This window comes from Brachionichthys hirsutus, chromosome 19, assembly GCF_040956055.1.
Source record: "Brachionichthys hirsutus isolate HB-005 chromosome 19, CSIRO-AGI_Bhir_v1, whole genome shotgun sequence".
In the NCBI taxonomy this organism is placed as follows: Eukaryota; Metazoa; Chordata; class Actinopteri; order Lophiiformes; family Brachionichthyidae; genus Brachionichthys; species Brachionichthys hirsutus.
In genome coordinates, this window is record NC_090915.1 from 5,291,420 (window position 1) to 5,309,798 (window position 18,379).

An 18,379-nucleotide genomic window follows, 5' to 3' on the forward strand; every position below is an offset into this window, starting at 1 on the left:
TTTCTTTTCAAGCAGCCTGAGACAAATGTGGTCAAATCAGCTGCTCTTTGATCGAGCTTCTGACACGGCAACCGTGTCAAATGTGATTTCTTTTAACCTCTGCAACCCGAAACCAACCCCCATTGCCATCCTCCCAAAAACAACAACACACACACACACACACACACACGCACACACACGCACACACGTGGGCCAGTTAACAGTGTTTCTCTTTGTTCTTTGCCATATACCTGCAGGGCTCCTAGAAGAAATGCAGGCTTGTGGGTGGGTGTTGTGTTTGCTTATAGGGTGGTGGCAAACAAACCAAGCATCACAGAAATACATAAGAAAGCAGGAATGAGAGACAGAGGCAGATTGCCTGGGGGATGGGTGGCATAAAACCCAGTAGACGTTTTCTCTTCCCTCTTCTTTCTCCTCCCTGATTTTTTTTCTCCTCTCTCTTCCTCTGTTGCATTGTGATACTCCCTCCTCCTCCTCATTCTTCTTCTTCTTCTCCTCCTCTTCTTCTTCTTCTTCTTCTTCACAGTGAATGAAATTTCCTTACTCGCCAGAATTGCCCTGTAACCATGGAAACGCTGGCGGTGAGAACATGGCGCCCTGGCATTCAGTTTCAACACTGGTCCCTCCCGCCGCTCACCCTCCTCCTTCTCCTCCTCCTTCCTCTGTTCCATTGCTTCCAATATCCCTCCACCGCCACCTCCCCCACCCCCCCCCCCCTCATTTACTCCTGCTTCAGGGCTCAGACAGGAAGCTCACTCGAGCCAGCTCTTCTACGGTGGAGAGATAGGGCGAGTATCAAGAGCAGAATGCCAAGTCTCCAGCAAAAAATCCAGCTCATTAGCTCCAACCGTCTCCAGAGCCCCCCCCCCCACACACACACACACACACACACATACACAGACTTCGAACTTCTTCCTCCGATTCTGCCAATCCTCCACAACCCATCTTCATTTAGTGATGAGCCTGACTGCTCCGGAACTGTTTCACAGAGTCCTCAGCCTTGCGGTCCAAAGATCCACCGCTCCCACCCTCGAGAAACCGGCAAAAGGAAACTTTTTCTGCCTTTCTCTTTAATTCCGTCATGTGCCTCTCGTCTCTTAAAATAGCAGGTACAGTGTGTCGCGCGAAGCCCAGCGGTGCCAGCAGCATGCACTGTTACGCCTGGAGACATCCACGTTGGATGTTCCTGTTTATGTTACGGCTTGCCCAAGAGGTGGCTCGCTGCATCGTATCAACACAAAGTGTGACAAATCACTCCTTCAAGCCCACAAGGTCAAGCATCAACACAAGAATGCGTAGAGCGCCCCACACAAACATGACAAATATAGAAAATGGAGTGTGAAATAAAACAATGATGTAACGGGTTAAAGCAGCGGCGTCCCCGCAGGGGCTGTGTGATGCCTATGCTTGAGAAAAACACCATGAAGCTGCCATTTCAGCAACAGTCTGTCAGTAAGCATCATGTTTTGAATTTGTACTGCCTGATAATGAGAGGAGGAACACAAGTGGCACAAGGGAGGAGTGCGCCGCAGTCACTAAACATGCACAGCTAAGTGCAATGGGGTTTTAAAGCATGGCAAATAGCCAGATTTCTTTAACTAAAATGTTTGTGTCCATGAAAACAGATGGACTCATACTGGGGGGGGTGAGACATGTGCTAATGTGGATGGATCGTATTCTCTCTCATAGGTGGGTGTGAGCAAACTGAGATGAAAATGTAAAAAAAAAAGTTTAATTGTGCTTAAAAATGGGAAAATAAGCAAAGTTGAAAAACCATAATGTGACCTTTAGAGCTCCCTCAAATCTTGTGATTTCAGATTTCAAAAATCGAAATCTTAAATGACAGTCCACGCTCCACACCGCAACTGCAAAAATAATATTATTTTCCTTCTAATTTTGCCCAAAATAAATAATTAATATGGATTATTTAAAAGAAAACACCCTAATTTGACATTTTTACTGCACACATTCCTAAATACAAATCTAGCCGGCAACTGTGACAAAACAACAACAACAAACATCTATTTGTTTATTCCCGGCAGTCTAAACACAGCGTGTGTGCAGATCCGCGTTGTCACAGCGTGTTTGCATATGTGCAGAGAACATGAACATGTTGGTGCGAGAGGGACAGAAGCATTACAAACACGTTTGTGTACATGTGTGTGTAGAAACTCTTTCTTTCCCATGGTGCCTCGGGGTGTAAAGGAGGACAGCGGCTGGCTGTGGGTCCGGCATGAGGGTACAGAAATCTAACATCCAGAGCCTTCATGCGGCGTGAGAGACGAGGAGGAGGTGTGGCCTCACGGCGGTTTGGACATGATGATGAACAGTCAAACTTTTGGCGCCGTACTTTCCTTATATTTTATTTTCGGCAGCGGCGCGGCGTCTCAGAGGAATCTCTTCTATAATGGGAGAAGAATCAAGTCTTTCAGCAGTTTTTTTTTTTTTTTTGGAGTGTCTTGGTCTCAAACCACTAGAGGGAGCGACCTTTCACCATTGCAATACTATTCCTACACACCACAAAGACATATTGATCCAAGGGGGGAGAGACGAGAGGTGTGACAACAACACTGTCTTGCACAGGATGACCCCTCTCCACACACTTCCTTCCTCCTCACCCTCTCCCTCTTTTCCTTTCTCTCTCATTCACTAATTTGTGAATCAATAGCACCAGCAGTCTTGGTGTCCAGTGTTTCTGCAGTGTGTGCGTGTGTGTGTGTGTGTGTGTGTGTGTGACCTAATTAGTCGCCCTGCCTCATGTCGGCCAGAGGTCTGGCTCCGATTGCTGCGTGCGTGTGTGTGAGTGTGTGTGTTCCCCCCGTGGTGCGTTCACACCACATGCCTCAGAACACAAGCGTACGTATCACAACATCAACCGAGTACGAATCGTACAGCTAACGCACAAGGCTAACTCTCGAGGAAACCCGGAGACGTCTTCAGACGCGTCAGCGTCTTGCAAAAGTTCACAACACGACGCCGCCTGACGGCAAAAGTGGCACGAGCGCAAACACCGACACTCGAGGTTCAAAGCCGTTAAACATTGCCAAAGAAACATAAAGAAGGCCGACTGCTTCAAAACTAAAGAGCCGAAATGAGCCGCAAGCTTTCAGAACAGCGTGAAGAAAAGTAACTATCAAACTCTGCAGGTGTGCCGTTTGATTTGGAATTGAAAGCAGGCGTGAGTCTACCTTATTTTTTGGCCCGTCTCGATTCAGTTCAAGTGTCCACGTAAATTCTCACCAAGGACGTGTTTTTGGGTCACGTGTGCAGCCCAGCCACCTTCTAATGAGCCATGTTTCTGTTTAACACTCGCATGGACGTCAAGACACACAAGGAAACATGTGCAGAGGGGTAAACCTCCCCCCCGAGGGGGTGACTTGCAACCTTTACCTATACAGTAATAGCAGTTCACTGACTTTGTACCGGCTTGTTAATATAGCAATAATACGCTGTATTACTCTGGCAGTGAGCCAGAGCTAATGCAGCTGCACCAGCTGCACTGTGCAGTGCTCAGTGCAGTCACCGAAAGAGCGGCAACAAATCCCACTTTGACAGCGTATTATTGCAGAGGATGCTAGAGGAGCCATTAAAATGGATTCTGAGGCCCTTTAGCTCCTTCGCCAGATGAAAAATCTGTATTTTGTGGTTGCAGGATTGTTGTGAAAAGACAAACATTAACACGATGAATCTTTGTAGTTCTTGAATATTACAATCTTCTACAATGGATTTCAAACCTTTTTGGTTAAACCAGACTCTTATTTTTTTTTTTAGCCACGTGCAGCGTGAGTGCATGTAATGTGAAATCATCCTCTGGCATTCCTTGAGTCTGGCTCAAGAAGTCATGTTAAGTTATGTTTCGTTTTTTTGTCTTGTGTTTTTATGTTTTGTCTTCCACTTCCTGTTTTATTTTGGCACTCATCCCTTCGCTCTCGTTTCAGACCTTGACTTCCTCCCTCTGTGTTTCCCCACCTCATGTATAAATTGTCTGCGTCTGCCTTTGTCCTGTGCAAGTTCGTCTTGAGTGTTTGAACCAGAGAACCAGCGCCAGTCCAGTCCAGTCCAAGTGAGATTGTGATGCTTTGTTCTTTGTCATAGTCTTAGTTATTTTCCTCTATGAGAGTGATTTCTGTTGATACTTTGTTATTAAAGATTATTGAATTGAACTTTCCTTTCGGAGCCGTGCATTTGGGTTCAAGTCCGGGTCTTGGATGTCATTGATATGATTTGTGCTTCGCATTGGTAGATGCAGCATTGAACTGTGTTTAATGTACGTCACCGAGTCATGTTCGTTTTTATGCAGTGTCGCCTCAGGGATCAACGGTTTCCTTGCCTCTTACATGCAGAGATTTCTCCAGATTCTCTGAGTCGTTTGATATTATGAACTGCGTCTTTGCTTGTGAATGAACCTTTCAAGTGTGGCCCTTTCATACTCTCACCTGTTATCGACGAATCTCTATCCCTGTGGGATGGGCCAATCTGGGTGTGGGGGGGTTGTGTGTGTGTTTTCCCAGCTTTAAGAGATAGGATAGCATTCAAAATGAGTTTTTAGTTAAAAAAATCAATTAAGATTTTTAGATTTATTTTTTTCTTGGAACGGTTTTCAGATGAACTGAGTGTCCTAAAGTATTCCATCTCGAGTTCTTTGGAATCAGCATTCCATACTTATGAGGCTTAAGACACATATTTCCAGCATTTAAAATATGCTCCACTAAGCTCGATTTCGGACCAGCGTGTTTCATTCCCAAGAGCTCTTACAGCCTCATCTGATAAATACAATGAAACTCTGAAAGACACCTTCAGAGGTCACCCTAGTACAAATTCAGCACCGAAGGCAATTTGCACAGCCGATCAGATACATGATACCATGGCTCAATTTCTATTGATGATTAAACTGTGGCAACTAGTCTTCTGGAGAGAAACAAGATTGTATTGCTCAACAATTGCTGTCCCAAAGTCAGCGTGACTATCTTGACATCTGTGTTGAATGATAAGCTTGGAATGGATCTTGGAAAAGTCTCCATCCCTGAGCCACACTAGCCAAGTTTCTTTCTAAAAATCAAAGTGGCTCCTTTGTACTACCTGTCCAGGGTTGTAAATTAGCACCAGCTAGCAGCAAAATGTGGTTAAAATAAAGTCATGGAACAAAGTGATATGTGAGTGAGCCGACACCTAAGCTGAGAACACAGTTTAAGAATGCCAACACAGTCACAGCATCAGCGCAAATTTCTTTTCTTTTTTGCACATTTGAGTATGTCAGTAATGACAACATTTATCTACAACCTTTACAACTCGCAACATATTGCTTGAACACTGCAGATATCATTTGACTACTTTTAATGCAGTAACACAATGTCAGCAGTTAAAACAAAAACGTGATTTGCAAGAAATCAATGCAAATACAGGCATCTCCATTGTTACTCTTACGTGAGTTGTGACCAACTCTTTGCTTGAGCCCACTCATTCCTGTTGTAGCCGTGGAAATTGGTCAAATCGGCATCGGTGGTGCAGTGGTTAGCGTGGAGTTTGCATGTTCTCCCAGTGTCCGTGTGGGTTTTCTCCGGTTTCCTCCCACCTCCCAAAACATGCAATTTAGGTGAATTGGCTGCCCCAACTTGTCCGTATTGTACGAGTGTGTGCATGAATTGCGCTGGCAACACATTCGGGGTGTACCCTGCCTCTGCCCATAACAAGCGGGGGTAGGCTCCAGCAACCCCCCCCCCCCCCCCTCCCCTCCCCCGTGACCCGCAGAGCAGAAAAGCCGTAGCAAATGAGTGAGTGAGCAGCTGCGGGTTTTAGTCTTTAAACCGATGAGTTTCTGTGTTGCATGGTTGGAGTCCGAAGCTCTAACGCACCTTGCTGGGCTGTTATTACTCTTGTATTTTTCCCCTCCAGCTTTCAGTCGCGTGAGCAGCAAGGTGGCGGATGAGAGAGATTCCTTTACAGAAAAGAACAAGGTTCAAGTGATGCCAATTAGACATCAAGTGGCAGCGTGAGGGCTCTCATTGTGGCTTTTATCCAGCCGTATGTAAATACAGTGTACTTATACTTACTCTACTCTAATATGTGTGCTTGTAATACTCAGTTCAACCATGTATTGGTCTCCAGTGTCACCTTGAACATAAAAAAAGGCTTTAAGGCAAGCTTTACTTTTTTTGCGTTGCATTCTGCGATGCTTCTATTTCCATGCATCACGGCACGCCCATCAACATCAAGGAAACAGATTATATTAAGCTTTTGCAACTGTTAAACAACGACTCACACAGCTTCCATCTCAGCCTCGGACACAAAGGTTCAGAACTTCAGTTTGATGGCAATCTGTTGATGAAATCAAGTTAGTCCTGCATCAGATGCAATAAGGTGAACTGGCCTGCAACCTAATGGTACCAGTCAGGTTTTCTTTTAGGCTACCTGATATCATCATCAACCTTTTACGTTTTGCAATACACAAATAAATACACATCACTGTGTACATGTGCGTATTAATAACATGAATACGCATGGCAGGCAGCGAGACCCAGAGATTCCAGAGCGATGGACGGAGACAAACGAGGGGTAGCAATGACAGTGAGGAGGAGGAGGAGGCTCAGAGTGAAGGGATGGGGAGAAAGTCTGGAATCAATTAGGCGGCTGAGCTGCAGTTGCTTGCATAGTTGTGGGAGTGAGTCAGGCAGAAAGGCAAGAGCAGCAACGAGGTGTGTGTGTGTGTGTGTGTGTTGTGCCGTGAGTCTATGAATTCGTACAAACACCAGGACACAAAAGCAGCTACAGTGTAGAGCGAGGCTTTAGTATTTGGTGGCATATCTAATTGACCGTGTGAGCGTTCTGATCAACTTAAATGTGTTTGATCACCCCCCCCCCCCCCCGCCCTGCCAACACGGCTTGGATCAGAGGAGTCGAGTTGCAGCCAGAAAAAGCCCCACCTCTCATCAGCTGAGGTCAAAACGGAGGGTAAGAACGGGTGGCTGGCAGGGGCCCAGGCCATGTCAACACAACAGCATTCATTTCTCCCTTACACAACTTCCCCTTACACACCAAATTCACAGCATTTTGTTTCCTGCCGCTGCCTCTACTGATTGGGGGGGGGGGGGGGGGGGGGGTGTTTGGCTTGAAATGTTTTTACCAGCACCAGCTTCTTGAGCACAAAAAACTGGCTTTACGTCTGGCTTGTGAGTGCATCGGAGGTTTTTGCAGAACAAATGTGAATCTGCAGACATACCAGTATGCACAGAGTACATCGTGTCACGGCTTTAGGCAACACATACTGCGGGTTTATTCGCATGCTATTTCTGCACAAGCATGTCACAGTGATGATTATAATTATGATGATGCTGCTATGCCAGAGGAGCCTTTAAGCCCCTCCGCTGCTGGTACGCATAGACACAATGATATGACGAGGGAGATGTGAGTAAGAGGTGGAAATATATAGTGCGAGTTTCACTATAAATGTGTTTCTGCTTCTGTAGAATCAGGGATCTCTTCTGCTGCGACGCCATGGAAACACTGGAAAGCAGCTGCGTGTGGCTCACACGTTCTCATCTCAAGATCAACTGCATGCATCACTTTGTTCAAATTAGATGGGTGGTGTTCAGACTCACTTGTTTGTACAGTTCTACACTTTTCAGCTTGATGGGAATGCATTATTTATTCTATGAATTACAAACATCATATAAGATTCTTAATCTTTTATGATCGCTCTCTCACATCAGCCCAGTGCTGATTTGGAGTGATATTGTGTGTCACACCAGTGCATGTCATTACTGTAACAGAATGTTGACAGAGCAATTTATAATTTACAGGATATTTACTGTATTAAAACAGAGTCAGTGGTGTAATTAGAGTGACTGAGGGGGATCTGACTGGGGCTATTATACCAACATCAAACCACAAAATGAGATTACATTCTAATACAGCATAACCTGATATGAAATGGGTGGTGTGCGTGTGCGTGTGTGTGTGTGTGTGTGTGTGTGTGTGGTGCGCATTAGCCTCTCGCTAACACTGACAATCAAAACGGACAACTGTGCAGAGAAAAGCCAACAGATTTATCCCACATCCTTACATCATTTTACAGTAATTTAGCTCATTCGATCCATCAGGTGTACGCATGCAGACACACACACCCCCACACACACTAATCTTTTGATATTTGGGATGCTGTGAATAGAAAGTCGATAAGTACTAAGTGAGTGTGCGTTCCAATATATCACTGAGAAAAAGAGAATAAAGAATGAGACTGAGCGTGTGAAATGTTTTGTCTTGTAAAACAACATTTTTCTCATTTACACACATATACTCTATTTTACTCATGCTCACCTTCATTCCTCTCTTTTCTAGAGCAGACATCCACTACTCCAAATTCTCCTCTGCCTGCTCCCTGCTCTCATGTCAGATCACAATGTCATCTGCAAACATCATATTCCAAGGGGCCTCCTGTCTCAGCTCATCCGTTAGTCTATCCATCACCATGGCAAACAAAAAGGGGCTCAGAGCTGATCCCTGGTGCACTCCCACCTCTACGCTAAACTCCCCTCTCACTCCTACTGCACACTTCACTACTGTCATACAACTGTCATACATATCCTGAACTCCATTCCTCTTCCCATCCCCTCCATTATAAAACAACTTGAATCCTGCTCCTAAGCTTCTAGCCTTGCTTCCTTTCCATCTGGACACACAACACATCCACCATTCTCCTCCTCATCATGTCCACCAGCTCTCTAGCTTTTCCCGTCATCGTCCCAACATTCAAAGTCCCTACTCTCAGTCCTAAACGCTTCCATTCCCTCTTCACTTGCTGTTGATGCACCCATCCTCCTCCTTCTCTTCTTCGGCAAATGTTATGAATGACATCACATAAGTTGCATTTAGGAAACTGGCAGATAAAGAAGTCTGAACACAAAAAAACAATCATTTTAACCAACACGGAAAAAAATGAAACCCCTGCAGATTCAAATATATGAGCATCATATAATTATTCACTTTAGCATTTGCCAGAGATGGCCATGAAAAAGACCCATTTCTGTGGCGTTGACCCTCATGTTAAGCCAGACACTCTTGAGCACCTCATTAGAAGTGAATGGGCCTCGAGGTGGGAGACCGGGCAGCTATTGAGAGGCTTAGCGGGACTCCATGGGGGTTCTTAACTGCCACTGGAAGGGGAGATGGCGATAACTAAAGCGCACTCTCTCGCTCTCTCTCAAGGATGAGGAGGAGGAGAAGGAAAGTTCTCCTCTCTTTCCATACAAGCCAACTTGTACATTATCCACAACATTCCTGTCTGGTTCTTAGAGCACGTGGTAAAAAACAAACAAACATGTATTTAATATCTGAAAGTGAATGTTAATGCTCAATGCAAGGCAATATTTACTGAATAAACCACATGTGTTGTATTTTAACTATATTTAAGCAGTTTTTAATGTTTGTTAGCCGGATTACGGAAAAACTGCTTGACGGATCTTGATGGGGGGGGGACTTAGTAACTTAGATCCCATTAAATTTTGAGAGTTCCGGATACCCATCTGGATAAAAAAAAATATGGATTTTCCCATTTACTTATAATGGAGGCTTTTTTTCCCCCTTGTAAAATATGCATTCAATTCACTCATCAAAAATCACAGTCATTTGAACTACCATGCAAAGTGTCTTCTGGATCTGATCCAGAATGAGGTCAGGAACAAAACCTAAAATTTACATTGAAAACCCTTTTATAGATTCAAAAAGCCGTTAAAAATATCACATCAACTCTGATTCACTTTTATTCTTCATGGTTGGTGTATAAGATACGAAGAACAATTTAGAACCTTTTGGTGCTGATCCAGATCAACATGTGGAAGGTGTAAATCCAATTATGAGGGGAACAAGCTGCTTGGACCAATGTCATTTTAACTATGCTCCAGGATGAATCATCATTCTGGAACGAGTTATTAGAAAAATATTATCTCATGATTTTTTTTTAAACAGCTATCAATCTAATAATGCATTTCAAAATGTCAACTTTTGCAGCAGGAGTCAACCGATCATGGAGCCTTTTAGGTTTTAGGTGCAGCGTAACAGATAAAAGTTTATTTATGTCGACAAATACATAATACATACTGCATTTGTGCTTTTTTTTCCTCTTTTGTTTGTTTTGCTTGAGGCGTTTTTTTTCCAGCTGTTCTTCCATGCATTGTAATTGCTGCATTCAAACGCTAATGCTCACTACGCTAATGGGCAGAGCATCACATTATGATATATTGTCAAGTCTATTAATGCAGCATGAAACAAAACCAAAAAAAGGCTCAAAGAGGTTTCGGTTCTTTACAGCATGGAGTTTGATGCCCTGGGGAGGGACTTGAGAAAATGTGTACTGTGATACTGCAAAGACATATTTCAAAGACTTAAATGAGCCTTTATCTCTATTTTATCACACATGGTGTATTGTAAGGCTTTTTTTATTTTCTGTAATCTATATTAACACTAAACTGTCAACTGATGAACGTAAAATAACAACGTCATATTCCACCAACTCTGTAACTACTTCTTCACTTCCATCTCTCTCTCTCTCTCCCTCTCTCCTCTAACACACACACTCAAACACACAAAGCTCTCATTCTTTCAGTTTGTGGCTTTTCTTTCAAAACTGAAAGCTTGCAAAGGAAAAGAAATGCACACCCCCACCCCTTCACTGTGCAGCTGGGAAACTTCACCCCTAACATCTCATCTCTCTCTCTCTCTCTCTCTCTCTCACACACACACACACACAAACATGTTGCAGGGTCAGGAGGTCACAGGCCACACCCTGACAACCCGCAATGGGTAGAGAGAAGAAGAGGAGGCGGGAAGGAAATGGGAGATTCTCTCTCCTTCCCCACAAATTTAAACATGACTGAGGAGAGTAAACATGAATGAGGCAATTTTTCCTCGGCTCTTAGCCTGCTTCCTTCATTCTTCCTTCCCTAGCTCACTCTCCCTCCTCCCTCCGTGTAGGTCTGTGCCCACATCTGTCAAGGAAAAGCAAGAAGAACCAAGTTGGAAATCTCCTTTCCTTTGCAAGCGTGAATTGGCGGGCGAATGCGTGAGCGCGCGCTCGCACGTCGGTCACCCCGTGAAGATCTCAGATCTCATGGATTCTGAGACGAGCGAAATGAGAACAGGAGGTGTGAAGCAACCAATTTTCAAAAATAAGTGTGTCTCCCTCTCTCTCTCTCTGTGTGTTAGGAAGGCAAAACACAGAAACAGAACAAGGAAACGCGCAAAGCAAAAGGGACTGCATATAGCTAACCGCTTAAAGAGAAATCACAGATGTTCTTCTCTCCTTCCAAACAAACCACTTCTTTTCTTCTTTTTGAATTCCCGTCTCTCTCTCTCTCACACACACACACCCCTCCCTTCCTCCCATTTCTCACTACATGTATGTCTCCGTTGTCCTACCCCTCCTCTTCTTCTCCCTGCTCTTCCCGCCCCTGTTCCCCTCTTTTTTCTCGCTCATGTTTTCTTTTGGCGTTCGTGGAATTGCCTCTTTCCACATGTGACTCACTTTTTCACCAGCAAAAGCCAGACAGGAAAAAAGAAAAGAAAAACTCTGCTCTCTCCCTCTCTCCGTGTCCGTCTCCTAGGTGAAGCAGCATTCCTTTAGGGGGTTCTCATATCCTACATAGGTCTCCATTAAGACGTGTGTTAGCTGGTGACCTAGTTCCTGATTCTAGGAAAAATTGGGGAGGCTAATTATTCATTCCCTCTGTTTGAGTTTGGCTACTGTGAGCTCTTCCCAAGACAAACCCTGAGGGAATAAAGAGACAGAGCAGGCATTGATTGGCAACTGTACACCTCCCACCGTTTATTTACCAAGAAACCGAGTATGCTCTTAGACATGTGCCACCCTAACATCACCCAAAAAAAAAAGGCAGGAAAAAAAGTGCAACAAATCCTAAGAGGAGGCGATGCCGCGAGGAAGGGGCGGACGGAGAGAAGGCTGGAAGAGGCAAGCGACGGAGGAAAGAATGAATCCCGAGGAAAACCTGTTGATACAGAAAATGGGTCTGATGGTCATTTTAGACCAGGGGCAATTTTTTATTCAAATCTCAATTAAGTGTCATAAATATGAAGCCTGAGCTGTGCTAATGAGTTTTCCCTTTTTTTTTTTACTTCCCTCCCATCAGTAGATCGGAGACAACTCCCCCCAAAGTGGAATTATTCCAGCGATGGTAAAAGGCTAGTGGTGGTGAGTGTGTGCTTTATAAAAATGTAGTAGCACGTTGCTGTTGGTATAACCTCATAAAAAGAATAAAAATATTCACATCCAGAGATGTCTTCCTCTTTCATGGACTCTTTTTTTAATTCACTCCGTCCACTTTATTTAACCCTAATTGACCCCGATGGCCCTCGTCTTGTTCATCTTGAAGGCTTTTCATTTTTCAACGATTTACTAAATGTCCTAATAAACGGTGCACAGAAAGAAACACGCCCTTTCATCTAGGTTATCAGATGAGAAGCTCACATTGTTACCTGGCATTCAGCACGCATCCTGGAAGGATTGTTTCCACCTCAACCCTCACCATTTATCCCGTGTATTCTTTCACAATGCTGCTGTAAAACCATCGGATTATTTATAGTCTTTATTGATTTGCTTTTTCATTTGCTAATTTAATTTGCCATTTGATGGTATTATTATGATGAGGGTTGGTTAGGAGAAAGAGAGGGAAAATGAAAGTATAAAATAATAAAATAATTCTGAGAAGCAGCGGAGCAAAACAAAGAGAATTATAGAGTAAGTCATAATATATGAAAGGCCACGAAAGTATGTCAGCTCCAGTGTAAAGTTACACTACACATGAATACTTGAATACTTGAGGACCACCGGTTTGAATCCTGACGTGATAATAAGAAATATGAAGAGGACGCCTTCATCTGTTCACTTAATGAATGTTGTTAAGATGCCCTTGAGGAAAACACTCAATCCATCACTAATTCAAGAAGCTATAAATAGAACATTATTTATAATAGAGATGACAGGTGGATGGGTGCAAATATGTGAGGAGGTTTGCTGTAAATCACGCAGCTGCTTTAGACATAGCATTTAGAGTTTAGACAGAAGCACATTGAAGAAAGAGGCATTTTGGGACTCATTTGACTTTACTTTCTAGATGAGATTTGTATGAGAAAATCAATACCAGTCTCAAACTTCTCGTCTGTCTGGATTAGAGGGCCTTAAACAGGAAACAACTTGCCTGCCAAAAAATTAAGACAAATATGTCCATGACCAACTTGCTCAATAACATGTACATCTATTTTCAAGATAGATTTTGTTCTGATCGGATCACTATTTGGGAGAAAAAAGTTGACGCGCTAAGAGCTCTCTGAAAACCAAAACTAAGAAACAATTCTTTATTATTCCACAGCTATTTGGCATTTTCTTTCTTTCTTTTCATGTAGGCTATATTTCTATATATATATTCTAATTATATCTCGATTGCTTAATAAAAAAAAGATTTTTGACAAGGTGCAATGACTTCCTGGACTTTTGTCATCAGGTTGCCAGGAAACCAGCGGGGATGTAATTATATAATTGTTCATCACTTTACCCTTTATAAAAGTCTGTCATGTTTACACCACGCTCAGTGAAGTTGCCAAAATGTCAACCTGTCCCATTATTGATACACTCTTTAATTAATGAGGTTGTAGCTTTCTAAATAGACAATTAATTAAACATTTTTCTTATCTGGTGTAGTTCCAACTGAGGAGGAACCAGTTCTTAGTCAGAGAAAAAATAAAAATATGTGCTGAATCATTATTACTTAGACATAGATCACACAATACTGATGCAGTGGAGACCTACCTACAACCCAGTGAGGGCATGACACCATTCTGGTGTCCGATTTTAAATAGCATGAGGCATGATGTATATATGGATACGGATGCTGTGTGGTCATTTCATACATTGGGGGGCAGAGTATAATTTATAATTCAGAGACGGGAGAATAAAATGCACTTCCTTCCACAAGCAAGTGCAGGTCACGACCGAACCGCTTTCAAACAGCGAGTGCTGCTCGGCGACACCTTGAACACTCCAACCAGAAATGAGCTCCCCCTCACTCTGTTAACGCTCAGTTACATTATCTATAAAAACAACAACAAACAAACAGAGAAAGTGTTGTTGTTTATCAGGTTGAATGCTTTAGCGTTCTCCGTGTTCAACCAGCAAACTGCCTGGATCACGTGAAGTTGAAACATGCCCGGACAAAAAAAACATCTTTCATGAATATTCTTTTAAAAACCTGCTGGACTAAATAAATCAATTACGCACTAAATTAATTACAATATGATAACAAGGAAGATAAACAAGTGAGTCTCTCATTGTCTTCGAGGAAGATCAAATTAACCTTGACTCAAGCAAATAATTTGACAGCTTTACCTCTTTTTGTCATCTAGTGTGACAAAGGCTAACATTATTCAATAAAATAATGAACAGTGACAACATCATTAATGATACTGTTTTTGTCATTTTATTTGGCAGTCTCCAGTTATTAAACCACGTAAACGCATTGTTCCAGCTGTCGACACATTAAAGTATATAAAAAGGTAATTGTTCATTGTATTTCTTTATTTATTGGGCGACTCAGGCGACAAATGTAAAATAAAATAAATAAACTGCGCCATCAAAGGCAGCTATAGCATGAAACGCTCCTGCTGTCTCTAAATCCAACCGCCGGCGGTTCCCTCGATAGAACCCAGCTACACGTTTCCAAAGCGAAATGCAAATGCGAATTAGCATATACGTTTTTAGCGCCAAAACAAACAGGAAATCATTCGCAGCTCGTTACTCAATGAGAATCCTCACCAGCGGAGCCATAACGGAAACAACCTCAAGCTAACCTGTATTTCTAAAGCAGGTGGCAAGTGGTGAAGAGGGTTTGTCTCCACAGGCCAGATTATGGGTTCACAGCCAGACGTGGACAGATGGAGGCAGAGGTTAGTTCTCCCTCCTGCGCTTTGCATTTCACACACACACACACACACACACACACGTATTTGGAAAACAGGTTTTCACAGGACAATTAGCTTGCTATCTCTGCCAGCCCGCACTCTCACACACACACTAGATATGATAACACGGTCTCGCCACACACACACACACACGTGTCCTGGTGCGTACATGCACTCTTCAAAAACCTCCAGCTCCACAAAATGTGGCAGCCGGCTCTGCCAACAGACCAACGGCAGGCTGAGACTCTCTCCTACATATTTTGGCACGCATGTTTGCTTGTTTTTTTGGTATGCCTGAAGTCATGTCCGACTCACGCCCTTACGCTGTTCTGTTAATTCCATTATCTCTGATGACTTTCTCGTATAAGCGCTGCTCACATATCGCTGTTGCAGCAGGCAGCCGCTGAGCTGATAATGTACATGTACATGACCCGGGGTTTTAAAATGCAGTCCTCCCTCACTTCCTGGTCTAATTCTAACTGCTTTGTTTGATGCTGCCGATCAAACATTAAATATAAGAAAAAAGGGGCGCTGCAGGTGAGAGATTGGTCAGTTCTGCCGAAGTAAAATAGCACAGATACATTTCTTTAATTATCTAAAATCCCTTTGCTATTTAGTTAGCTGGTTTGTGTTATTTGGAATTAGGTTTCTGCATCATTTCTCTAAGAAATGGTAAAAAAAAAGAATTCTGGAAAAACATTCCCTCCTAACTCGGATTGATTCCAGTCAGAATGTTTTTTTTTTTCCTCCCAGATTTTCCCTACTTTGTATTCCTCTCATCTTAAATACAATTTCACAACATAAAAGAGAAACCCTGGGTGGTGGAAGGCGTTGACTTGGTGAAAAAGAAGCATACAGTAAATATATTATCTGCGCGTAACCCTTCTATAGAATGCATCTTTTTACCGTGACACTGCTCCGATCGGAAAAACGAAAGTATTCTGAATACACGACCTGAATCCATGTGTTTAAAGCATCTACGCTGTGTTGCATGAAGCCGTCTCTCTTCCCCTCTGCATTCACCTTGACCACATGCTGTCACGGTGGCACACTGGAGCACCTCCTACGGCGTTATCAAAGTCATTAGCCATAGTTTTGTGCTGTAGAAATCCCAAACTAGATAAGCCTACATTCACACGCACACACACACAGCCCCCCTGTCTGGTTGTATGTGTGGGCCCAGAAATGAAAGTGACATTTGCATTTTAGTAATCTAGTTGACGCATTAATTAGTAAGAAATTTGCAAATGACCCCCTTTTCTGTCTTTTCCTAACAGAATTGAAACATATTTTTCAGAATGAAAACAATTTGTTTGATTCAGTTAGGTTTACTGTTTGTTTTGAGCAGAATAAAATAAATAAATAATACCTTCATATTTACATGAAACCATAATTTGGCCCCCAAAAAAATATGTCCAACACAAAACACCAATGCGCATGTACAGGAATAACAAATAATTCATTAAATATTGCTCAAAAAGGAGTGGGAAGAAGATAACTTATAACTTCACAATAAATAGCAATAAGAGCAAAGCAGTATTAAGCGTCTAACTACGCGAGGAAAATGTTTGCCCCCTTTTGAAGCAAATTGACCTGATATTTTTGTGAATATACTCGTCTGAATGGTTGCAGCAAATACTGGTAGGTAAAATAACAGGACCAGTCTGTAAGCAGGTAGATAACTGGATGACTCTGCGCCCGAATCGGGTCCAGTTTCTGAAGAGGAGGTAATAAGTCACGCTCGTCTAACCCAGACGGGAAGGTCATTCCTCCGCGGGGGGGAAAGGACACAGGAAGGCCACTGCAAAGAGACGGATACATAATTGGACAATTGGACAAGAGCGGTGTGCACGGACAGGAGTCCAGGTCACGACCTGAAAGTATGAATTTTGTTTGCAGCGGGTGTTTTTTTTTACGTTTATTGAACTGTCAAGAAGCTGCAATATTTTTGACCTGAAAACGTTACAGCTACTTTTCCCTCGTTAAAGCAAAGCGGTGATTCGACTGGGCCGTGAGTTTGACCCGTGTGATTTAGGAGACGTGGCAAGTTCACATCGTAACTGTGCTACGGGGCGCACACGGAAGATGGGAGTCACTAATCGGGAGGATTTGATAAAAGTAGGACAGCAGCAAAGTCTTTACAAGCTTGACCTTGACTTGGCGGACAAACATCCAACTAGAGATGTCAGGGAGGAAAGAGCAGATCTATGAACTCTGTGTCCCCCACAGACTCAGACTCCCAGCTGTCAGAGGACAAAAAGCAAACACTGCTGTTCTTAGATCGGCAGGGAAAAGCTATGAAAGAGAAGCAAGAGCCAAAGATTGGCGTCTAGAATGTGAAGATAGGCCAAGGAATGAATCTCCGTGTTGGGATTTATCCAAATGGGACTTTTAATTCACATTAAATTCTTGATTTATTATGTTTTATTTTACCTACACTGCTTATGTGTACAAAAGATGATTTAAATGACTGCACTTTCTGCAATGTTCACCGCACTGGGCCGGGAATTTATGTGAAACCCAGACAGTTATGAATAATGATGTGCTGGAACGCCCTATAATATTATAGAATATTACATGATTTTCTATCCTTTTTTTAACATTTATTTTGATTATTTAAAAAAGAAAATCAGTTTATTTAATAATAAAACTTCAGAACTTCATGCACCCAGACATATAAAGTCTTAATACTGTTGAAGTCCTTGCTGAGCAGTAAATTGTAAAACATGTCACACGCTTCAAACATAACAAGTGTAGAATACCAGCTGTAACTTTGAGCTTGTCAAAATAAGTGAAGTAGGACTATATCATTTAATTAACAGCATATGCTCTGAAAACAAACCCGACATCGTTTCGAGGAGCAAATTGTTCAAACAGTTGCCATGGAAATGTAAAAAAAAAGAAACAGAGAAAGACAGACAGCCAGACAGATGGTCATATCCCCACAGCCTTAGATGCCAGAGGGATTCTATTTTTTAACTTATGCAACAAATCCACTTTTACAGATGTGCCAAATTATTCTTCCTGATGATGAATCACCGAATCGTCACCCAGGCCCACGAACACAGAGAGAGGTGTGAGCGCTGTGGTGACATTACACTATGCAGTTCTGTGTTTCCCTGCAGGACAGGATGTGTTGCTTCATATGGTCCAGATCTCTCTGTCACATGCTGACCGTGTGTGTGTGTGTGTGTGCATGTGCTGCATGTGCATATATGCCTGCCTGCACACTGGCAGCCAGCATAAATGCTTGTGCGTGTGCACTCCATGTTCAAAAAATGTGTCAGTTTCTCTATGGCTGTTCTGGAGAAACACTGACAACACAGTGGTTTCAAAACATGAATCCAGTTTCCTCGCAAACTGCACGTCGCCCACACACACACACACACACACACGTACACGCACACGAGCCAATGCC

At 42.9% G+C, this 18,379-nt stretch overlaps 1 protein-coding gene across 1 annotated transcript in view; it reads right to left on the minus strand.

Annotated features, from left to right (window-relative positions):
• LOC137908366 (mediator of RNA polymerase II transcription subunit 13-like) overlaps nucleotides 1–18,379 on the minus strand; it is a 59,063-nt gene that overhangs the window by 22,666 nt on the left and 18,018 nt on the right. The gene's annotated exons all lie outside the window — the stretch shown is intronic.